We start from the raw sequence: 25,449 nt of genomic DNA, 5'->3' as shown, positions 1-25,449 counted from the left end.
CTCAATCCTTGCTGTCCTTGCCCTGTACTGGGGGAGGTGTGTGTTTGATGGGAATGTTATAGAAGTCTCATGGTGGCCACCATTGCCTCACGATTGCCATCCCCCGGGGTGGGGTGGGGAAAAATGCTACCCCTCACTAGGGATGGCAGAGAATTCCGCCACGGACTCCAATGAGGCTGAATTCCAGGGAATTTGGCCTCTGGAATCTGTGGTGGAATGTTCCCACTCATCTCCGCCTCCCACCAGATCATCGCGGAGCCGAATCCTCCTCGCTGGCGGCTCCATTCCGCAAGCGATACGGCCGCCATTGCCACCTGTATCACTGCTGATGAGAAACAGGAAGTGATCTGGACGCAAATGACGTCCGCTATGCCATTTGCGTCCGGATCACATCCTGTTTCTCATCAGCAGTGATACAGCATGGCAATGGCGGCCATATTGCTTGTGGAACGGAGCCGGCTGGTGGCTCCGCAGACTCGCTGCGGAGCGGAGCCAGCCAGTGAGGATTCTGGGGGGAGGAACAGATCACCCCCCCCCGCCCACCTCCCTCCGGAGCCCAGGTAAGGGGATTTGTACATCCCTACCCCTCACCCTGCTCAGTCTAACTGCTGCCACTCGCTTTCTCCCCCAGTGTGTGGGTGGAAGCTGCCTTCCCCCTGGGCCACCACCAACATGCTCCCCCTTGCAGTTCCCCACGGGGGAGGGAACATGCGTCTTCTGCTCCCCCATCCCAGATCCTGCTGCCACACTACCAGCCTCCCTAGGCCACCAGAAGGAGCAAACAACAGCACGAGAGTCAAGGCAGCTCTCGGAGCTTTATTGAGATGTCTGCTGCTGTTGCCCTTGCTGTTGCCCTTGCTGTTGCCGCTCCTTCCCAGCTTTTGCCTTTGTTGGGCCTCAGCTGCTTGCTGGTCTTCCCTACTACAGTCTTCGCCTTTGCTGCTTCTTCCTTCTCTGCATGGTGTCCTCTGAAGCCGGCAATGGTAATGGTGCCAGCCAACACATGAGGCCCTGCTCTCTTATGAGCCAGGAGGAACCAGAGAGGGAAATGCTTGCTGCTGTTCCTATTTAGGTCATTTCTTCATGGCCACACCCCAGCCACTTTCCCGCTACAGGACCTGCGCACACTCACACTGGCAGCTCCCCGGTAAGTGGGGAACTCGATTTTTAGGCATTTCCCCCACTAGTCGCAAAAGCTCCAATTACCACATAGAAGAGATTTATATAAACTGCTTCCCCAGAATGTTCAAGTATTTTTGTACTGTGTCCCTTTGACTCATTTGCCCCACCAAAGTGTATGCCACAGTATATTTATTAGTCTATCAGTTGCCTCAGGGCTCTGGAGTCCATTGTATCTCATTGAGTTTAGCGTTGCTTACTCTCTTGAAGCTGTGTATTGGATTGCAGCCTTATAGTACAATCCTATCCACGTTTACACTGAAAAAGTTCTGCAACTTCCAGCATTTCCCAGCCAGTCATGCTGGCTAGGGAATGCTGGGAGTTGTAGGCCTTTTGTGTATCTAAACTTGCATAGGATTGCTCCCTTAATTGCTTTTGCTACTACAGGCCCACACGGCTATTTCTTTGGCAGTTTTCAGATGTGCAAATACGTTGACTTAACTGGAATTTGTGCAGTACAAAGGTGAGTGAGTTGACTTAACTGTATTTAGAAAATTTCCCCCTAATTTTGCTTTTCTAACTATTATGTGTGTATAGCACCAGTCATCGAAAAGCACTGTACATAAAAGAAAGGGCAGCTGTTTCTCTTTTCCCCCCATAAGAGCAAGCAGGTTTTATTTATTTTTAGACATGGAAAACAAATATTTGGTATGTGGCTGGCAGCTTTCAAAAATCTTACTTGAGAAAGGCATTGAAATGGTGATGGTGAATAAGTGCAAAGTAATAAACAGGTTTACAGTGTTTTGTTTTGTTTTGGAAAGAAGCTGAAAGTAAACATCCCAAGGCTTGCAATATAGAGAAAGACCTCAAATGGCAGAAACGACAAGTAGCAGTATTACCTTGTAGGGCACGGCCCCTATCATTTGGTATCATGCATGCTCTCAGTGTACATTTTTCAAGTTAGAAATGCAAAAATAACATGTTATGATAGCATAAATCCAGGATGAAGTCATGGAGCCATTTAATCTGCTTTCATTGCCAGTGAAAACAAGAGCCACTAAATTACTTTCTCCAACCTACACTGTTTCACAGACAGTATAACACTCATTTACACAGCTTATTCCAGAATAAAGCAATTATGGCTAGCTAATCACATTGGTTGAGGCCCCTCAAGATCCCCATTCATTATTCACTCACTCTGACACTTTCTTCTGTTAATTGTCCACTTTGCCCTACCACTCCTTTCCAACATGCAAACCTCTCCCCCTCCCCGCCCAACAATTTGATTAGCTTGCTCCAGCTGGCTATAATAATACATTTTTAAAAATAACACCCCCACCCCAATAATAGTAAAACACCCAAACAAACCCCATCTAAGAATTTGCTTGATAGAATGGTAGAACTTTACATGTCTTAGGGAGGCCTAAGTAGCAGTATAATAATGCCAAGGTATTTGCTGACAGAGGTGACAAGTAGCAGTCTCTTGGGCTCGTATAGCAACAACAATGCCACAGTTATTAAGAGTAAGATCTTTAGATTTAAGCTTTTACCTCATTGCCAAGGAGGAACGTGCCAGTTGCAATATTTGGAGCTTTTCTTTGTCAAATTTAAGGTAAAGTAATGAAACAGTTGCATGTGTAAGGCTGATAAAGTAATCCATTAAATAAATCAGGGTTATTATCTATCAATCTTTGTATTTCATAGCTAAAACTATGAAAACTTAACTTAAAAGACTGTAGTTTTTGTGTTCATTCTTTCTCTGCGTATATTGCATGCGGCTTTAGGTGTGTGTGTGTGTCCCCGCTGAGGACTGCATTCCCATGGGGGAAAGTGGTTGGAGCTCACAGTGACGGTGGGCAGGGCTGATGCCTGTGGTGTGCAGGACCAAAGCCAAAAGTGCATACACATAAACAAATATACATATAGCTCCCCCACCACACACACCCATTCACAGACACACAGCCCTCGCCACCTTCTCTCTCTCTCTCTCTCTCTCTCTCTCACACACACACACACACACACACTCCCCTGTGCTGCTCAGCTGTTTTCCAGCCATCAGTGGAGCAGTGTGGGAGGGGAAAGGCCACAGAAAAGTTGAGGTTTAAATCTCACCTTCCCCCCATGGTCTCTCCACCCCCACTGCTCAGCATGCTGCTCAGGTGGTCACTGGGAAACAGCTGGGCGGTGGGGGAAGGGGCCTGCAGAATCCCACTGCTCAGCTGACCAAACACTGTCCCACAGACCCATTTTTTCCACAGCTCAGCTGTTTCATGCCACTCAGGTGAGCAGCACAGAAAGAGCTGAGCAGCTGGGAAGAGGGGGGATTGGGGGAGGGCCCATAGAAGGGAGCTGGGGCTAGGCAGGAATGGCTGGTAGGCTGGATGGGGATGCTGTGTTTGCCACATCCAGCTCATGGACCAGAGGTTCCCCACTCCCAGGCCCTCTTTCCACGACAATGGAAGGAGAAGGGAGGAGTGACTCACCCACATTTTTGTAGGAGCCGCTTTTGGTCCGGTCAGGGCTCCATGAGGGTGTACATTGCACCATTCTAAGTGGCGTCACATAATTTATGTCTGGGTGGGGTGGGGGGTTGGAGTGAATGTAATCTGAGTGGCAGGGCTGCTCAAGCAATACAATCATAGAATCATAGAATAGTAGGGATGGAAGGGGCCTACAAGGCCATCGGGTCCAACCCCCTGCTCAATGCAAGAATTCAAGTCAGAGCATCCCTGACAGATGGCTGACCAGCCTCGTCTTGAACGTCTCCAGTGTGGGAGAGCCTACTACCCCCCTAGGTAATTGGTTCCATTGTTGTATTGCTCTAACAGTCAGAAACTTTTTCCTGATGTTCAGCTGGAATCTGGCTTCCTGTAACTTGAGCCCATTATTCCATGTCCTGTACTCTGGGATGATCGAGAGGAGATCCTGGCCTTCCTCTCTGTGACAACCTTTCAAGTACTTGAAGAGCGCTATCATATCTCCCCTCAGTCTTCTCTTCTCAAGGCTAAACATGCCCAGTTCTTTCAGTCTCTCCTCATAGGGCTTTGTTTCCAGTCCCCTGATCATCTTTGTTGCCCTCCTCTGAACCCTCTCCAGTTTGTCTGCGTCCTTCTTAAAATGTGGTGCCCAGAACTGGACACAGTACTCCAGATGAGGCCTAACCAGTGCGGAGTAGAGGGGAACTAGTACTTCCCTGGATTTGGAAGCTATGCTTCTATTAATGCAGCCCAAAAGAGCATTGGCCTTTTTTGCAGCCACATCACACTGTTGGCTCATATTCAGCTTGTGATCGACAACAGTTCCAAGATCCTTCTCGCTTGTAGTGTTGTTGAGCCACATATCCCCCATCTTGTAACTGTGCATGTGGTTTCTTTTTCCTAGGTGCAGAACTTGGCATTTATCCCTATTAAATGTCATTCTGTTGTTTTCTGCCCAGCGCTCCAGTCTATCAAGATCACTTTGAATTTTGTTTCTGTCTTCCAAAGTATTAGCTATCCTGCCTAATTTTGTGTTATCTGCAAATTTGATCAGCATTCCCTGTACCTCCTCCTCCAAGTCATTAATAAAAATGTTGAAGAGCACTGGGCCCAAGACTGAGCCCTGCAGTACCCCAGTCGTTACTTCTCCCCAGTTTGAGAAGGTCCCATTGAGAAGCACTCTTTGAGTCCGATTCTGTAGCCAACTGTGGATCCACCGGATCGTTGTTTCATCTAGCCCACTTAGAGCTACTTTGCTCATCAGGATATCATGGGGCACTTTGTCGAAAGCTTTGCTGAAGTTGAGGTATATTATGTCCACAGTAGTAGACTCCAACCATCAGGTTTCTTTTATTCTTTGCTCCATTTATTTTGATCCAGATGCTCTCGATGGGGCTACCAAGCTCATCCTCCTGTATTTCTGTGCAGATATATGTATTTTTCACATACAGTGCAACCCCACCCCCCTTTCTGTTCCTCCTGTTCTTTTTGAACAAGTTATATCCTTCAATTGCTGTATTCCAGTCATAAGAGTCATCCCGCCAAGTCTCAGTTATACCTATCAAGTCATAATTTCCCTCTTGTATTAAGAGTTCAAGTTCGTTCTGTTTGTTTCCCATACTCTGGGCATTAGTATATAGACATCGAAGACCATGTGCTTCATAGTCTGGCTTTCTTCCTACATGTTTGTGAAGACTATTATTGGGTGCTATTAGACCTGTTCACTCCGTTGCGGTGCATGTGCCTACGTCTACTGTCACCCCCAACTTTACATCTCCCTTCCCCGTAGGATTCAGTTTAGAGCCTTCCTGATGAAGTTCTTCATGCTGTGGCCAAACACATTCTTCCCATCCTTTGTGAGGTGCAACCCGTCCCTTGCCAACAGCCCATCTTCCAGGAAGTATAGGAGAGTCTTCCCCCCACCCCTCTAGGCTCTAAAGGGAAGGTGAGAAGAAATTACTTCCCCTTATACACATTTGTAAAACAAGCCTCCCAATGAGCCCCAAGCCTCATTAAACACAATGGGAGTTACTTCTGAGTAGACACACATATGCTTGTGCTGGGAAGGCGGGGGGAGAACACAGGGATGGGAAAACAGCCCCCTTTCTAACCAAACTGATACTGCACAGGATCTCTATAACGAAGCTGTGAATTAGTTACTTCCTAAGGCAATAAAGCAAACAATGGAGAATCAGAGCCCTGAGATTGCGCTTAACTGCACTTAGGGAATTGGGCTTTAAACTGTGCCATGTCAATGGAGGGGGATCTCTCTAAGTACTGATGTGGGCATTCAGAGGACAAGCTCATGGACCACAATGGGAGTTACTTCTGAGTGGACACTAATTGGTTTGTGCAGGGACAGGAAACACACAGGAAACACCCCTTGACCAGGGTCATGGTGAAAGGCACACCCCTGGGCAGGGCTAGCATACCAGAGGTAAATGCCGGGGTTGGGGCATACAGCAACTATACCAAGGAGAACCCAACTTAAAGAAAAGAATCGGACTTTAAGCAGTCTCAGGAAATCTGGTTTTTCATGTATCCCTAACGACCACAATACTTAGCCAGCTCGGAGTAAATCACTGGTGGAAACACCCCCATGGTCTGCAGCAGGGGTGGGCATAAGATAGATCTCCCGATGTTTTGCATTTCAGCTCCCGGAAGGCCTGGCCAGCATGGCCAATGATCAGGAATGCTAGAAACTGTCCAAAACATCTAGAGAGTTACTTTCTGCCCACCCCTGGTCTACAACATAACTACAGTGGAAAGATTTTCCCCATTTAATAGGCTTGGGGGGATCTTCATATGCAGTCCTGTATATCAGCAGACATGACAGGATAGCACATATGGTAAACTGTAAATGCAAATTGGTTGCTTCAGTTTATGATGGTCTTAGCATAGTTCCATTATCATGACTTCTTCTTCTTCTTCTTCTTCTTCTTCTTCTTCTTCTTTCATGTTCCCATCTCCAAAGACCAGGACTAAAATAAGTGTGATAAAATCAACTATGAACATGTTATGGAAACAAACCCTTATATTCTTTGGGAGCGACATTATGACACATGATTGTTGTTCAGTCGTTAAGTCGTGTCCGACTTTTCGTGACCCCATGGACCATACCACGCCAGGCTTTCCTGTCCTCCGCTCTCTCCCGGAGTGTGCTCAAGTTCATATTCATTGCATCGGTGATGCTATCTAGCCATCTCATCCTCTGCCGTCCCCTTCTCCTTTTGCCTTCAATCTTTCCCAGCATCAGGGTCTTTTCCAGTGACTTTTCTCTTCGCATTAGGTGGCCAAAATATTTGAGTTTCAGCTTCAGTATCTGTCCTTCCAATGAGCAGTCAGGGTTGATTTCCTTTAGGATTGACTGATTTGACAACTTTGCAGTCCAGGGGACTCGTAAGAGTCTTCCCCAGCACCACAGTTCGAAAGCATCAATTCTTCGGCGCTCAGCCTTCCTTATAGTCCAGCTCTCACAGCCATACGTTACTACTGGGAAAACCATAGCTTTGATTAGACGGACCTTTGTCGGCAAGGTGATGTCTCTGCTTCTTACTATGCTGTCTAGGTTTGCCATAGCTTTCCTCCCAAGGAGCAAGCGTCTTTTAATTTCATGGCTACAGTCACCGTCTGTGGTGATCTTGGAGCCCAAGAAAATAAAATCTGTCACTGCTTCCAATTCTTCTCCTTCTATATGCCAGGAAGTGATGGGGCCACATGCCATGATCTTAGTTTTTTTAATGTTGAGTTTCAAACCAGCTTTTGCACTCTCCACTTTCACCTTCAACAAGAGGCTCTTTAGATCCTCTTCACTTTCTGCCATTAGGGTGGTATCGTCCGCGTATCTGAGGTTGTTGATTATTCTCCCGGCAATCTTAATTCCGACCTGTGATTTATCCAACCCGGCGTTTCTCATGATGTACTCTGCATATAAGTTAAATAAGCAGGGCGACAATACACAGCCTTGTCATACTCCTTTCCCAATTTTGAACCAGTTGGTTGTTCCATGTCTGGTTCTTACTATTGCTTCTTGACCCTCGTACAGGTTTCTCAGGAGACAGGTCAGGTGGTCTGGTACTCCCATCTCTTTAAGAATTTGCTACAGTTTGTTGTGATCCACACAATCAAAGGCTTTAGCGTAGTCAATGGAGCAGAAATAGACGTTTTTCTGGAATTCTCTTGCTTTCTCCGTGATCCAGTGAATGATGGCGATTTGATCTCTAGTTCCTCTGCCTCTTTGAAACCCAGTTTGTACTTCCGGTAGTTCTCGGTTCGCCTACTGCTGAAGCCTAGCTTGTAGGATTTTGAGCATCACCTTGCTGGCATGTGAAATGAGCGCAATTGTGCGGTAGTTTGAACACTCCTTGGCATTGCCCTTCTTTGGAACTGGAATGTAAACTGAACTTTTCCAGTCTTGAGTGCTCCAAATGTGTTGGCATATTGAGTGCAGCACTTTAACAGCATCATCTTTTAGGATTTTAAATAGCTCAGCTGGAATACTGTCATCTCCACTAGCTTTGTTGTTAGTAAGGCTTCCTAAGGCCCACTTGACTTCACTCTCTAGGATGTCCGGCTCAAGTCAAGGCTAAAGGAAGAGAGAAACAATATTAATGCTCATGTTAATTAAAAAAACCTTGAATCAATTTTAAAAATTCTAAGAAAACTGCATCTCCACGCATGTCTAAAGGAAGCTCTTTTTCTAAGCAAATAAACTACAGATGGCACATGTTATTTTTGTATAATTTGGACCTCCTTGGAAAAATTAGCGTTATACTTTGCATACTTACACTTTTCTTCTTAGGACAATGGAACAAAATTATACAAGAGCACAGCAATAAGAATTCTATATTCTTGCAATATCTGTATCATAATATTTTCACCATTTCATCCCAAAGAACTCTAGAATTCCAGTCGTACCGTGTAAGTTGTTGAAATTTACAAGGCCTATTTAAAATTTGAATATTGCCTCTCCAGTTCATCTTTATTCTATTTCCAGAAAAGAACACAAGCTTTAAGACTACAGAACCCAAACTGCAGTGCTGCTTTGAAATATATCTCTGAGAACTCTGAAATGTTTGCATAACCTCAGGAGTATAAAATCTATAACACCATGTGTTTGCGAGTAAGAATATATGTATGAGAACAGCTGGGTCCTAAATTAAACCACAGGATGCTTCCAGATGGATGACTCCTTGTGCTACCAGTCAAAAGACATTGACTGGTTTTGGACAACACATTAACTCATGATGGTTTATTTAATCCATGGTGGGTTAAGCATGTCGTCTGTGAGCTGTTTCCAACTCACAGTTGTTTATTTACCCCAAATAAGACCCCCTGGTAACCCACAGTCTGCAGTAAGGGTTATTTTACCCATTGTGGGTTAGCATGTCATCCAGCATGGGTTAAAGAGATCACCTACAGAGTCGCTTGGCAAGAGCACTCAAAAGCTCTGCTCCTCTCTGCCGATCTCTGTTTCTGAGATCTGCCTAGCAACAGATTACGAAGCCAACTACGCCCTCCTCCCCTCCATTGGAGAAGTACTCTGCAAACTTCCAGAGTGTCTTTTCATCACCGTGCCTACCCAATGCCTCCACATTTGGTACAATCTCCACGTTTCCCATGGAGAGGCATAGCTATGCAGGGTTTTAGCTGTGCATCTGGTGCCTCCCCATGAGCGGAACCTGTGCATGAAATTTCTTCCCATTCCTGCAAACTTTCAAATGTTTAGAGCCCCCACCCCCTTTTGGGAGCACATGGCTGGGGATAAAGGAAGGGATAAAGGAATTCGGACACTATATGAAAACTTGGCCATTTCAGAACCCTTCCTGTATAAAGAGGCAGAGCTGTAGCTGAGGAACAGGTGCTGTAGTAAATGGGAAATTAAAAGGGCAGAGGTAGGCCCCATAAGGGGGCAGCTTTGGCAGAAATGTTATATAGCTCTTCCACTACCTGTTCCAAGCCCTGACAACAGGCACAGACAAGATTTTACAGGGGAAGTAGAGCCTCATAATAGTTTGCTCAAAGATCAGCTTTAGCTATTCATTCTTATTAATGTGAACTCCTTTGCCAAGGCTCTCCTGCCCACCCAGAGAGTGGGAAAGGCTGAAACAATTTTTCAGACAAATCTGCTTATTTTTCTTCTTTTCCATCAAGCACACATATCATTGGACTTCACAAAGGGCTGTGTGCTATTCCTTAATGAATTAAAAGGTTTAGCTATCAAGTGCATCACTTTATTTTTGCCTGTGTCACACCTGATCCAGAATCCTGAAATGGTTTTTGAGGTCTCGGCAAGGATGGCTTTCTTCTAGATGCTAAAATCATATTTCTCTTTTGACTTCACAACTTTGCCAAATTGCAATATTGAGGGACTGATAACTAATTTGAGGATGTATAACTCTAGGACATGCCAATGGACTCCTATGGTTTATATATGCATAAAGTTTGATAGGGTCTGATGGAAGTAACTCATTAGAAACACACACACACACACTGAGTAAAACCATATTTATGGTCTCTCTCAGGATTCTGCTTGGGTCACTGAAAATGTGTAACTCTTGAGCCATGTACTTTTATAAAGATAAGAGGAAAATTTGCATTTGGGATTTTTCCAAAACAGCCTTATGGGTTGTATCCAATATGAGTCTAACTTAAGACCCATTTATCTGAATGGGTCCACTCTAAGTAGGACTAACTTTGGATAGAACCGTATGCTTTGAATTTAGGGTGATTCTCAATGTATGCATCTTTCCCAGCACTGTTTAGTTATTCACAAAATGTTCTATATTTACTGTGCCTTTGTACATTAAAAAAATTAGGACATGGTGTTGTTGAGCTAAACTTTCCACGTAGAACACAAAAGCGATATCCATGGACATGATTGCGTTGGGTCCTTTTGCTTCTTTATCCAGACTGTTGACATAGTGGTGGGTGCCAAAGTTAGAGCGAGGCACTTCCTGAGCCAAGTCAGACAGCCAGATGAGGCAGAATTGCGCCAGCAGGTTCTGCTTAGTAGGACATCGTAATAAATTCCACTATTCATTGGCTTTGAGACTTGAGTTTGTTCTCCATTTCCTGGTGCTGCCCATGATACAACTGCAAATTGTGACAAAAGTTCATCTTTGATAGGATTGTAGATATTGGTTATAATGCCACACATGCGGGCGACAAATTTTGGAGTACATTATTTTGTAAGGAGTTCTTACTTTCCTTCACATTGCCAAGGACACTTGTGGGACTGCACAGGCAAGCAATAAGTCATTTAAGAATGAATAAGCTGTCACTGCAAGTTTGTTATGTATTATGTATTTTATCGTTGGTAGCCCTCTTGGGCATTTTGTATGAAAAGGTGGGGTATAAATTTAACAAACAAACACAAACATAGCTTGTGGGGATGAAAGTGATGCCGATGCTGTAATAGACTGATAGATATCCATCCATATAATCCATTCGGATTTTGTTTCCTTTCCCGCTGAACATTGAAACACTACTGTGCCCTGTGGAGGACTAGAAACTTAACAAAGCTTCCAACTTCCCTATAGTTTCAGCAAAACCAGGTGTTGTTTTTTCCCCACCCATTCCAAACATTATCAAAAATTTATGTAGACCAATAAAAATAGGTAGGCTACATAGTAAGGCAACTACACCAGTATCCAACTGTGTGTGGATTGAAATATTTTTATACCATATGCTTTCTACTAGGTCCCTTAGGTGAACAATTGTCCTGCTATCTGCTTCTTGATGCTGTTCTGTACAAGTTCCCCCATCAGTGAAGTCTCTGCATTACTGCAACCTTGACCACAATCATCCTCAGTAATTACAACCAGAATATGTATAAAATGATGTACAGCAAAGGTCCCAAGCAGGAAATCGCTCCTCTTTGTTTGTGGAATAAGATCCTGCCAGTTCAGTGGAACAGCATAGTCTGAAAGAACCACCTGCCCCGTTTCCAGCATAGCATCTTTTTGATTTTTTGCATTTTGCTTAATACTCAGGACAGTGTATCTGTTCCATGTGTCCATTCACTGAAGAGACTTTTCCATGACATCTTTGTACTGCTGTTCCAATACAATTCAGAGCAGTGCTTAAATTACAAATGGGGCAGAGGACAGAAACATAAAAGAAACATAAAAGTTAGATGCTAAGAATAAATGATTAATTCTAAAATTAGGTATGATTAAAATTATTTAGTGTCAACAAATACATTCCTCAACCTAAAGAGCTACAGAAAAAACACAATATACTTATCTGATATGGAAAGGTTTTAAAAAAAGAAAAAGAAAAGCTTCCATTTTTAAATGGCTTTTGTAGTGGAAACTATGAATTTGCCAAGATGGCTCTGCATCTGAATTAGACTACAAACCGGTATCTACAATCCTGCAAAAGCAGATCTTTTTATCACAACATACAAGTTCTTTTTTGTTTTTTTACCATCTAGTTTTGCACCTCAACTATTATACATAGCCAGTAGCTACTGACAGCCCATGGATTAATCAATCATTTTAATGGCCCATTTAGGAACATGCTTCATTTTCAACCATTGTAGTATTCAGAAAATTGTTAGATTATATTCAGTTGAAAGTGAAGTGTTTATCTTGTCTAAAGCACAGATATATAAGAGGATATCAAATTAAATTAATACAAATTAGCCATTAAATATGGTCGGCAGGAAAGCTGTCCCCCCACCGCTTTAAAAAAGTTCTTAGTCTACTCCCCAGGAACTGCTCAAACAGGTCTCCTGTTCTACTGATGAGATTTTCTCTTTGACAGGATATTGCCTTGGCAACTTGGTACTGTATTAAGAACAGTAGCCTTCAAAATTGACATAGCTCCCTGCTGTGTATTATTGCTTATACAAGAAATTGTAGCGGCTGCTGTATCTGCTTTGCCTGTTCCATTTATTTACTGTAACTGCTGCAGGGGAAATGGTTTCTTCTGTAAAGGTTTGCTATTCAGTGCTAGAATCACCTGGCTTTGAAAATAAGAAGTTAAATGATACAGATATAGTAGAGTGAATGGTGTGTGGGAATCATGCTTGTGAATTGTGCTTTAATACACACATTTCTGAAGCAGCAAATTCCATCTGGAAATCTAAGATGTGAAACATTCCTCCTGATTCATTATAGAGAGGTTCATCAACTAATCTTCTCACATCTCTTTTCATATATTTAGATTTATTCCATTATTAATTTATTAAGATGAACCCAAAGGGGAGCATGCCACTAGATGCATGGATAGCTTCTTATGATGTTGTAAGAGCTTATCTCATCAGAATATTATCAAACTGTAGTAAGCATGGTGTGGTAGGTAGTATGATATTTTTAATTCTCAGAATAATGCTGCTTAGCTTGCTATTTTAAAATCCAAGCTCTTGAACTAGTTATTTTGCATAGAAATCCAGTGCAATCTCCTTTACCCAAATGACGGTGCCTGGGAAATGGAATCAAAATGTATGTACAGAGGTAGTATTCTATTCACACAATGTTATGTCCACAGCAAGCCACATTGAATTCAGATAATCACCACATTTATAGAGCCAAGTATGGATAATGGGTTTCTGCTTCACTAGAGTTGAAACAAATTTCAGTTACGGAGCAAAATTTGGAAAATGAGTCTTGGAAACTCAAAAACCAGAAATTAGACACCACTAGAAAATAAGCATAGAACAATAAACAACTCTAGTGCAAATGAAGATTTTCTTACCCTGAGAAAGAAAGAGATGAAAAGAAAGCCAGACAATTTTTTAGTCGACTTGGCAAGATATTTGTAGCTACTATTTCAATAACGGTATTAAAATTGTCTCGTTGATGTTGAGTTGAACCCAAAGTATTTCAATAACCGCCAGGTTGAAAGAACTATGAAAAAGTGCATAGACCATTTGGCATTTGATACATGAAAAATGAATATGGTATGCAATCTTAAGATAATGTTTTTTATAGCAAGGCAGCGGGAGTGCTGTAGATCAGTAGTAGAGCACATATGTTGCATGTTAAAGGTCCTAGGTTCAAGGAAAGACCTCTGTCTGAAACCCTAGAGAACTGCTACCAGTCAGAGTAGACAGTACTAAGCTAGATGGACCAATGGTTTGATTTGATATATGACAGCTACCTATGTCTTGTGTTAGAAGAGCTATAGATGGTGATCAAAGACCTGACCCAGGAACAGCGTTTTGCCAATGTCCATGAGAGGTGTGGAATATTGCTTGGAGCCAACACTGGGCGTTTGGTACAGTTTTTTAATTATTACTTAATTTTCACAAAGTGATCCTGCAGATACCTTCCTAGATGATCTTCAGTGACAATATTATACCTGGCATACTATTTGCACTATATAGAATCAAACTCCAGAAACAGATGTCAGTACATACTTTGGTTGGTACTATGAAGAATGGCAAACAGGGGGATTAGTTCATGGGTCACTTGTCTTTTTTCAAATACGTATTGGTGAGATTATATGCTGTGATAAACTGGTGGATGAGACCCAATTTACATGGAAACAGAATGAGAAGCGCTTTCTGGTTATATCAAGATTTTCATGAAATCCCTTTGGTTCATCAGGGGCTCACAAAGCAAGAAAAGCAGAGAATACACTACCTAAAACCCCACTTTCACAGGTCACATAGCGCTTGAAATCCCCATACTTTGGGGTTGGGTGGGCAGAGTAGAACTGAACATCATCAGCCCTGTAGGTGCTGCTCAGCAAATAAAATAGACTTGTTCTCCATCCCTGTCCATGTTCCCCTGCTCAGGGAAGTTTACTGGGAGCACTGAATAAAGCCCCTGTAGTTTCCCCCACACCTCTCCCCTCTCATCCACCATTGGGATATTATGAAAGATTAAAAGATACTGTGCTATTGTGAATGGGAAAAACAGGCTGCATACTGTGAAAGGGGGAAGCAGCTACTCCACTATTGGGCATGAATGAAACAGCACTACTGCGCTATTCTGAATGGGAAAAAAGATGCTAGGTATTGTGAATGGGAAAGCAGCCCTACTGAGAATGGGGAAAAAGAGGGAATGGGGGGAAAATGGGTGGTCACAGACAGGTCACATAAATAGGCATTGTTGTTGTTGTTCAGTCGTTCAGTCGTGTCCGGCTCTTCGTGACCCCATGGACCATAGCACGCCAGGCCCTCCTGTCCTGCGCTCTCTCCCAGAGCGTGCTCAAGTTCATATTCATTGCATCCGTGATGCTATCTAGCCATCTCATCCTCTGCCGTCCCCTTCTCCTTCTGCCTTCAGTCTTTCCCAGCATCAGGGTCTTTTCCAGGGAGTTTTCTCTTCGCATTAGGTGGCCAAAATATTGGAGCTTCAGCTTCAGTATCTGTCCTTCCAATGAGCACTCAGGGTTGATTTCCTTTAGGATGGACTGATTTGACCTCCTTGCAGTCCAGGGCACTCGTAAGAGTCTTCTCCAGCACCACAGTTCGAAAGCATCAATTCTTCGGCGCTCAGCCTTCCTTATAGTCCAGCTCTCACAGCCATACATTACTACTGGGAAAACCATAGCTTTGATTAGACGGACCTTTGTCGGCAAGGTGATGTCTCTGCTTCTTACTATGCTGTCTAGGTTGGCCATAGCTTTCCTCCCAAGGAGCAAGCGTCTTTTAATTTCATGGCTACAGTCACCGTCTGTGGTGATCTTGGAGCCCAAGAAAGTAAAATCTGTCACTACTTCCATTTCTTCCCCTTCTATATGCCAGGAAGTGATGGGGCCAGATGCCATGATCTTCGTTTTTTTAATGTTGAGTTTCAAACCAGCTTTTGCACTCTCCTCTTTCACCCTCAACAAGAGGCTCTTTAGATCCTCTTCGCTTTCTGCCATTAGGGTGGTATCGTCTGCATATCGGAGGTTGTTGATAATTCTCCCAGCAATCTTAATTCCGACCTGTGATTCATCCAACCCGGCATTTCTCATGATGTACTCTGCATATAAGTTAAATAAGCAGGGTGACAATATGCAGCCTTGTCGTACTCCTTTCCCAATTTTGAACCAATCGGTTGTTCCATGTCTGGTTCTTACTGTTGCTTCTTGACCCTCGTACAGGTTTCTCAGGAGGAGAAATAGGCATACCCAGGATTTAATATGGGGAGATGGGGCACACTGTAGCAGAACTACTTGGGAGCTGCGTATTAGGAAAAAAGATGCACTAAAAGGACTTCCTGAAAATGTGCCTTTTCCAGAGGGAAGTTGCAGATTGACAACAGCATCATCTGTTGTGAACAGCCCTGATGTGCTGTTGCTCTGCACTAAAATGGCCATGTAGACTGGGCCCAAGTTGCTGTTTGGCATCTCTCTCTTCAGCTGACATTAATGGGTATTTGTGCACTATCCGTGCTGCTGTTCACTAACATTTTAGCTACCCAGGAAAAAGGAAAGAGAACAGTGGGTTTAGTATTCCAGCAACCCTTTCCCTTTACAACTGTATTCTTGAGGTCAGATGAAAACATATTCTTTCTTTCTTTCTTTCTTTCTTTCTTTCTTTCAAGCCTTTTTATCCTGCTTCTCAGCCGAAAAGGCTCCTGGAGAGGCTTATGTATAATTGAGAAAAATCAGTATTTTATGGCAAGATGAGACAGCTAAAACAGCTGTGGTTAAATAAGAAACTTCTTTCCCTAGGTTTGTCAATCATATACTTGTCACTAGCACAAAACAGTCAATGACATTTTCCAACTTATTTTTCTTTTTCACTTTTGTATCCCAGCCTTCTACTAAGATGCTCAGGGTAGGATCCGTGAGTTATCTCACTTTATCTCCACAGCAATCCTTTATGGTAATTTAGGAAGAAACAGTGATGTACTCAAAGGCCACCCAGTTAGCCTCCTGGTGGAGCAAAGATCTAAAGCTAGGTCTGCAATGCCAATATTTGGTATTCTATCCACTACATTACACAAGCTATATGTATATACCTAAAGATAAAATACAGTTAGGGCCAGAAATATTGGAACAAGGATAACTGTTTTGGCAGTTGGCCTCTGTACACCACCACATTGAAGTTGAAAGGAAACACACCCAAATGGGAGCGAAGTCAGGACTTTCAGCTGTAATTCAAGGGGTTTGACAAAAGTGGGGCACTAACCATTCAGGAAGTATAGCCAGTGGCATACACCCCCCCCCCATCGTTGGTGGCTCATAAGTAATGGAACGAATGGCTGACAAGCAGCTGCATGGCCAGGTGTGGCCTGTTTCCTGGGCACCCCATGACCAATCAAGCAGATAAAAGGCCTGGAGGTGGTTCTGAGTGTCACATTTGCATTTGGTAGCTGTTCACTGGAACTCCCCACATGAGGGCCAAAGAGGTGTCCATGCGAGTGAAGGAGGCCATCATTAGGCTGAGGAAACAAAATAAACCCATCAGAGAGATAGCAAAAACAGTGGGAGTAGCCAATACAACAGTTTGGAACATCCTGAAAAAGAAGGAATTAACTGGCAAGCTCAGCAACAGCAAAAGGCCTGGAAGACCACGGAAGACAACTAAAGTGGATGACCGCAGAATTCTGCTCATGGTGAAGAGGAACCCTTTCACAACATCTAGCCAGGTCAAGAACGCTCTTGTGGAGGTAGGCATGTCATTGTCAACATCTACAGTCAAGAGATGGCTTTATGAATGTAAATACAGAGGCTTCACAACAAGGTGCAAACCACTGGTAACACTCAAGAACAGACAGGCCAGATTAGCCTTTGCCAGCAAACACCTAAAAAGCCTGCCCAGTTCTGGAATAAGATTCTTTGGATTGATGAAACCAAGATTAACTTGTACCAGAATGATGGGAAGAGAAAAGTATGGAGAAGGAAAGGAACAGCTCATGATCCAAAGCATACCACATCATCTGTCAAACATGGTGGAGGCAGTGTTATGGCATGGGCATGTATGGCTGCCAATGGAACTGGGTCACTGGTGTTTACTGATGACCTGACTGCTGATCAAAGCAGCAGGATGAATTCTGAAGTGTATAGGGCTATACTTTCTGCTCAGATTCAGCCGAATGCTGCCAAACTGATAGGATGCCGCTTCATATTGCAGATGGATAATGACCCAAAACATACAGCAAAAGCTACCCAAGAGTTTCTGAAGGCAAAGAAGTGGGATGTTCTTCAATGGCCAAGTCAGTCACCTGATCTCCACCCAATAGAGCATGCTTTTCACTTACTGAAGACAAGACTGAAGGCAGAAAGACCCACAAACAAGCAGCAGCTGAAGGCAGCTGCAGTGAAGGCCTGGCAAAGCATCTTGAGGGAGGAAACTCAGCATTTGGTCATGTCCATGGGTTCCAGACTTCAGGCAGTCATTGACTGCAAAGGATTTTCATCCAGGTATTAAAAGTGATCCTTAAGTTTGAAATGATGTTGGTTTGTCCCATTACTTATGAGCCACCAACGATGGGTGTGTGTGTATGTCACTGGCTGTACTTCCTGAATGGTTGGTGCCCCACTTTTGTCAAACTCCTTGAATTACAGCTGAAAGTCCTGACTTCGCTCCCATCTGGGTGTGTTTCCTTTCAACTTCAATGTGGTGGTGTACAGAGGCCAACTGCCAAAACAGTTATCCTTGTTCCAGTATTTCTGGCCCTGACTGTACATTGTAGTCACACTAGTGCAGCTGCTCAAGGTATTTCACATCATCCTTCTCTCTCAGTACTGTAAGGTGCTGGTATCCATGAGGTCAGAACTTGAGCTATGGGCAGAGGTCTCAACCACTCATCTGGGAAATGACTGAACCTTCCAAAATTCTCCTGTGAATACAAGCTGCTTGACAATGCTGCCAACAATCCCACAGATATCCAGTTTGATCCCTGGGGTTTCTGATTAGCTGGCCTGCCTTAGTAAATATGACAACAGTCAGCCAAGGAGGCCAGCTGTAAAGAAGGTTAGCTTGGAGATGGTTCACACACTTCTTTGGAGCCCACACTGTAGTGGGATATGTTAGGCTGGCCAGCTCCCTGTGATTTGTCTGGTGGTTGACATGTAAAATGGTTGGGTAGCAGAAGCTCAAGATGGGGCTATTATAGTCACATACCTGCAATGTTTTTTTTTTTTTTTTTTAAGAACATAAGAATAACATGAGAACAGCCATGCTGGATCTGACCAAGGGCCTATCTAGACCAGCATTCTGTTCAGGCAAACCAGAGGCCTGTGGAAAGCCCACAAGTATGACATAAGTGCAGTAGTACCCTCCCACTTATGTTCTCCTGCAACTGATATTGAGAGGCATATTGTGTTCCATATATAGCCTAGATATTACCAATATATAGGTAATATATGGCTATCAGGACTAGTAGCCATTCACAGCCTTAACCTTCATAAATTTGTCTAATCCACTTTTAAAACCATCAAAGTCAGCGGCCATCACTACGTTTTGAGGTAGTGAATTCTGTAGTTTCACTATGCATGGTATGAAGATGTAGTCCTTTTATCTGTCCCGAATCTCCCACCATTCCACTTCATGGGATGACCCTGAGTTCTAGTATTATGGAAATGGGAGAAAAACCTCTCCTTATCCACTTTCTCCACACTGTGCATGATTTTGTACACCTCTATCATGTCTCCCCATAATTGCCTTTTTTCTAAGCTAAGTAAGAGTGTTTGCAGACATTTTAGAACACTTTATTTATATGCATTTGACTTGGATGAAAATTGCCTTGTGAAGACAGGAAGCTGGCTTGATTCAGTAATGGAGTATTCTATTCCTTAAACTCTGAGAGGGTTGTGAAATGGATTCCACCTTGAGCAGTAGTCAGTGAATTTGTCAGTGAAATTCTCTTTTCTTCATTTCCTGTTTTATGTTTAATATCTCCATTCTCACATTTCTTTAGGGATGATACTAGACATGTATTTAAATAAAGCTTGTCTTATGACAGACACAAATAAGACTATTCACATTTGCTTGAATGGAGTTTTAGCAGCCTCAATTGGTTTCTTTTCTCCCAGCTTCCAAAAGTGTTCATTGTTGGAAACCATTTTAATTGGAGAATTATATAATCCAAGATGGTGGTTTCATTGTGTAGAGTCTAATTATGCTGGTAAAAAGCCCATGAAAACATACCCAGATACTAAAAGATCTATTCTTTTACTGAGATGCAAGGATGTGGGGAATAAAGCAATAAATCATGATGTGTTAACTACACTATTTTATTGTCAACATCTCCATTAAACGCTCTTGTCACCAGTAGGACTGGCAAATTAGGGACTATGTAAACTGGAAAAAAGGATGCAATCTAAGGCCAATTTGGCATTAGTAGCACATTACACCTCATGCAACATTAATTATAACAGTCTTGGCTCTGATTTTTTTTTTATAAAGGCATTCAGTCCGAGCTGTCAGTGTTTAGCAATTTCTGCTTGATATGCATTATTTGACAAAGTATAATGCTGGAACACAAAGTGAATGTGATAGACGATCAAAGAGTTCATTACTTTTCTTTCTGTTAGACTGGTATAAGATCTTCCAGCCCTGTAATTGTGTAGATATAACAGGCTCAAATCTGTCTACTTGTGATCTGCATGTCTGTGAATCTCCTCTCCCTATAGCTGCTAGATGAGGACACCAATTGTTGCCCAAATGCTTTAGTTAGCTACAAGCAATGAGGGCCAATGAGCCCCAGTAAGCTAACCAAATGGCATCTAAATGGACTGAGACTGCATTCCTGTAGTCACTTATAAAGGAGTAAGTTCCATTGAACTCGATGGCATTTACTTCTGAATAGACATGTATAGGATTGTGCTGCACCATAGTAGTTGAATAGTCTGTGTACACCTAAATACTGTAACCATAATTCCACAAGCATATGAATGAGGGGATCAGGGCAGTGGTGAATGCCTCCCTTGAGGAGGGAGTGATGCCATCAGCCCTCAAGGAGGCCGTGATAAGACCGCCCTTAAAGAAGCCCTCCTTGGATCCTCAAGTTCTGAACAACTTTCGCCCAGTCTCAAATCTGCCATTTTTGGGCAAGGTGATTGAGTGGGTGGTGGCGATGCAGTCGAAGGCACACTTGGAAGAAACTGATTATCTAGACCCATTTCAGTCGGGCTTCAGGCTTGGGCATGGGACAGAAACGGCCTTGGTTGCCTTGGTAGATGATATGAGGAGGGCTGTGGATAGGGGTGAATGCTCCTTCCTTGTTCTCCTCGACTTCTCAGCGGCTTTTGATATCGTTGACCATGGTATCCTCCTGGACCGCCTGGAGGGGTTGGGCATTGGAGACACCGTATTGCGGTGGTTCCGGTCCTTCCTCTCCAGCAGGTACCAGAGGGTAGCACTGGGAGAAGAGGTTTCGGACCCATGGCCACTCACTTGTGGGGTGCCACAGGGTTCCATCCTCTCCCCGATGCTATTTAATATCTATGTGAAACCGCTGGGGGCTATCATCAGGAGGTTTGGGGTGCGGTGTCATCAATATGCGGATGACACGCAGCTCAACCTCTCGTTCAAATCTTCACCAAGGTTGGCCATAAAATCCCTGTCCAAATGTCTGGAGATGGTGAGTGGCTGGATGGGGAGGAATAAGCTGAAGCTGAACCCTGACAAGACTGAGGTACTTTTGGTGGGAGACAAGAGGAGGCTGGGGGATGTTGACCTGGTGTTGAATGGGGTACGGCTACCCTTGAAAGACCAGGTCTGCAGCCTGGAGGTCATTTTGGACTCCCAGCTGTCCATGGAGGCTCAGGTGTCAGCTGTGAGCCAGACAGCACTGTATCAACTCCATCTGATAGGGCGGCTGCACCCCTTCCTTCCCGACCATCTGCTCCCATCGGTAGTACATGCCCTGGTCTCCTCTCGTTTAGACTACTGTAATGCGCTCTACGTGGGGTTACCCTTGAAGACAGTTCGGAAGCTGCAGCTGGTACAGAACGCGGCAGCTCGCCTGATTAAAGGCAGCCGCTGGCAAGATCACATCACTCCAGTGCTGAAGGAGTTGCACTGGTTACCAGTTGTTTTCCGGGCCAAATTCAAGGTGTTGGTTTTGACCTTTAAAACCCTATATGGTTCTGGCCCAGCCTATCTTAAGGAGCGCCTCCAGCAGCACCAGACAGGCTGCTTAACAAGATCAGCCTCGGATGGCCTTCTCTCTGTCCCATCAGCCAGGACAGCTAGACTGGTGGGGATGAGGGAGAGGGCCTTTTCTGTGGTGGCCCCCTCTCTGTGGAACTCCCTCCCTAGGGAACTCTGCCATGCCCTGTCTTTAATGAGCTTCCGTCGTGCATTAAAAACGTGGTTGTTCAGGCAGGCATTTGGGATGGGTTAGGGTATTTTAGAAAATGTTTTTATTGTAGAATTTTATTGTTTTAAACTGTTTTATTGTACACTGTACATCGCCCAGAGTGGCTGGGTGACCAGCCAGATGGGCGATTAATAAATTTAATAATAAATAAATAAATAAATAAATGATTTTGAAATTGAGTCAACAAAAGGGAGTCAGCCAAAGGAGAAAATGTTATAATTTTGGGTGACTTCAATTACCCTACATTGAGTGGGGAAATGTACATTCAAATTATACACAATTTTTACATATGATAAATGACTGTGCCTTAGAACATTGCACATGGAATATGAAGTCATGGAACTAACTTGAGGGAACATGATCACAGACTGTGCAGTCTTATTCATGTCTATTCAGAAGTAAGTCCCATTGATTTCAATGGGGCTTACTCTCAGCTAAATGGCCATAGGCTTGCAGCCTAAATTTTGAGTGGTGTCTAGGATCTAATGCAAAATGTAGGTGTTGAGCTGATTGGGAACAGTGACCAAAGTACTATCGAATTCAACATAGATGTGAGAAGAAATTTGCCTAGGAAGTCCAACAAAATCGCATTTTATTTCAAAAGATAAAAGTTTTTTTTTTTTTAAGGGGGGGGGATAGTTAAAAGGAAGTTTAGGGGGAGAATCAAAAGAGTCAAATCTCTCCAAGATGCTTGGAGAACATTTAAAACCACAATAATATAAACCCTTATGGAATGTATACCATAGATTAGGAAATAGATTAACAAATAAAGGGCTGGATGTGCCCAATCTCGTCTGATCTCGGAAGCTAAGCAGAGGCCAGCCCCTGTTAGTACTTGGATGGGAGACCGCCTGGGAATCAGGCTTCCTGCATTGAGCAGGGGGTTGGACTCGATGGTCTTGTAGGCCCCTTCCAACCCTCTGATTCTGATTCTATGAAATCCAAGAAGATGCCAGCATGATTAGTGAGCAGAGTCAAGGAAGCTATAAAAGGCAAGAAGGCTTCTTTCAGAAAATGGAAGCTTTGCCCAAATATGGAGAACAACAAGGAATACAAACTCTTGTAAAACAAATGCAGATTAATGATAAAGCCAAAGAAAAAAGAAAGAAAAAAGGAGCATATTGCTACAAAAGAGAGAGAAAAAGACCAACAGTAAAGACATTTTAAATACACCAGAAGCAGGAAATTAGCCAGAGAGGTGGTTAAATCATAGATGACAATGTAATTAAAAGTGTTTTACAGGAGAACAAGGACATTGTAAAGATGATCTATAAGGATGCTACATGAAGATGCTGCAGGAGACATAAAATAGATACCATGCCTAAGTTGGCCTTCTTGAGGAGGGAGCCTGATGAACTCAAGTCAAACAAAAAAGATGAAATTCTAAGGTTTATTAACAAATTACCGGGCCTGGATGGCATCTGCCTTCTTAAACAATTTACACATGTAATTGCTGGTCTTAAGATCATAAGATCCCTGCTGGATCAGACCAAGGTTCCATCTAGTCCACCATTCTGTTCTCACAGGGGCCAACCAGCTGTCGACCAGGAACCCACAAACAGGACATGAGCGCAACCGCAGCCTCCTGCCCATGTTCCCCAGCAACTGGTGTACATAGGCATACTGCCTCTGATACTAGAGATAGCACATAGCCATCAGGACTAGTAGCCACTAATAGCCTTCTCTTCCAGGAATTTGTCTAGCCCCCTTCTAAAGCCATCCAAATTGGTGGCCATCACTATATCCTGTGGTAGCGAATTCCATAGTGCACTGTGTGAAGAAGTACTTCCTTTTATCTGTCCTGAATCTCCCACCAATCAGCTTCATAGGATGACCCCGGGCTCTAGTATTATGAGAGAGGGAGAAAAATGTCTCCCTACCCACATTCTCCACACCATGCATCATTTTGTACACCTCTATCATTTATGTCTCCCCTTTCCCTCCATTTTTCCAAGCTAAACAATCCCAGCTGTTGTAACCTTCCCTTATGGGGGAGATGCTCCGGGCTCTTGATCATTCTAGTTGCCTTTTTCTGCTCTTTTTCCAGCTCTACAATATCTTTTTTTAGGCGTGGTGACCAGAACTGTACACAGTATTCAAAGTGTGGTTGCACCATAGATTTGTAAAGCAATATGATATTGGCAGTCTTATTCTCAATTCCTTTTCTAATTATGCCTAACATGGAGCTTGCCTTTTTTGTTTTTTACAGCGGCTGCACGCTGGGTTGACGTCTTCATCGAGCTGTCCACCGCAACCCCAAGATCTCTTTCTTGGTTGGTCATCGCTAGCTCAGATCCCATCAGGCTATACTTGAAGCTGGGATTTTTTGCCCCAACGTGCATCTAGCAAAAATCACCAAACACAGGGGACAGAGAGGTGAAGATCACCTTTGCTGCTCCTCCCACCCTGTTCGCTTCAGTATGGCAGAGCATAGGAAACATGGAAGCCCCTGAGTTCAGAGGCTTCCAAGCAGTTGATAAGATTGTGCCCTAAAAGGGTGGTGAGGTGAGATGTGCATTTGGGCCAAAGCCACTCATCCAAAGCTCCTCAATAAACTTAGCAGTCATAGGTTAAAAGGATGTTTTTTTAATAGATTGGTACATGGTGAAGAACAGGAAGCGGAAGGAAGGAATAAACAGGCATTTTATTTATTTTAAATTATTTTTAGGCCATTTTTTAAGGAACCTTCTACTTTCCTCCATTTCTTACATTGGAAGAAGGAAAGTAAGAAAAGGGTGCCTCCCCCCAAATACTTGATTTAGGGCTAGTCCTATTTTATTTGTTCATAAGTGATCTGGAATCAGGACTAAGCAGTGAGGTAACCACACTTGCAGATGACATCCACTTATTCAATATGGTAAAACCCCAAGCAGACTGCGAAGAACTCCAAAAGGATCTCTCCAAACTGAGTGAACAAAACAGCCAAGCTTTAATGTAAGTAGGGGAGGTAAAAACTCCAAGTTAAAAAGGACTGCTGTACAATAGGATTAGAAGCTAGGCCCATTGCCATGGATCCCAAGACCAACTGTGCAGTTGTTAATCTGTGTGTTTGCGCTGAGCAAGCACAAAGGTGTCTGGCTTACGGTGGCACAGGGACAGAGCCACAGGGATTTAGCCAGGGTCAGTTTCAAAACCAAGGTCAGTCCAAGGTCCAAACACAGGGAGGCCAGATAGGTGCAAAGGCATGGTTGGCAGGGTAAAGACAAACATCTGGGAACTGGTGCACAGGCACTGTTACAGCATCCATCATCTGGCACTCAAGACTACTTTGCCTGAGCCTTCAGAGCCCCACCCAGAGCACAGCTGCAGGCCATTAGTGAAACCTGAGGAAAGGCCTACTCATGAGCACAGACTCCTCATGAGTATACCCTTACTCACAAGGAGTCCCTATCCCTCAGGTGGGCACTTCTACATCTGGCAGCTGCCTGAGACTTCTTAGATGCCTAAGCTCCCTGAGGTATGCTCAGTAGGACCTTCCTTGTTTTATGGCTTTCTGGTTTCTGTCTTGTACATGTGGTTGGTGGAGTTTCAGCCCTATTTCCTGAGAGACAACCTAGACAGAACAAGGAATAATATCTCTTCTTAGGCGAGATATTTTAAACCCTGAACCGCTTGGTTCAGTTAAGACAAAGTTA

General features: G+C 43.6%; 1 long non-coding RNA gene across 1 annotated transcript in view; it reads left to right on the top strand.

Annotated features, from left to right (window-relative positions):
- The first annotated feature begins 1,489 nt into the window (after positions 1-1,489).
- LOC146343870 (uncharacterized) overlaps positions 1,490-25,449 on the top strand; it is a 45,023-nt gene continuing 21,063 nt past the window's right edge. The window contains exons 1-2 of the long non-coding RNA XR_014792570.1: positions 1,490-1,642; positions 24,024-24,748. This is a non-coding gene — a long non-coding RNA (uncharacterized LOC146343870). The remainder of the gene's footprint in view (positions 1,643-24,023; positions 24,749-25,449) is intronic.

The sequence above is a fragment of the Heloderma suspectum genome, chromosome 5, assembly GCF_057233095.1.
Source record: "Heloderma suspectum isolate Gila_16-S chromosome 5, 16-S_ref, whole genome shotgun sequence".
Taxonomy (NCBI): Eukaryota; Metazoa; Chordata; class Lepidosauria; order Squamata; family Helodermatidae; genus Heloderma; species Heloderma suspectum.
Note: the sequence above shows the minus strand (reverse complement) of the source record. Positions and strands in the feature narration are given on the sequence as shown.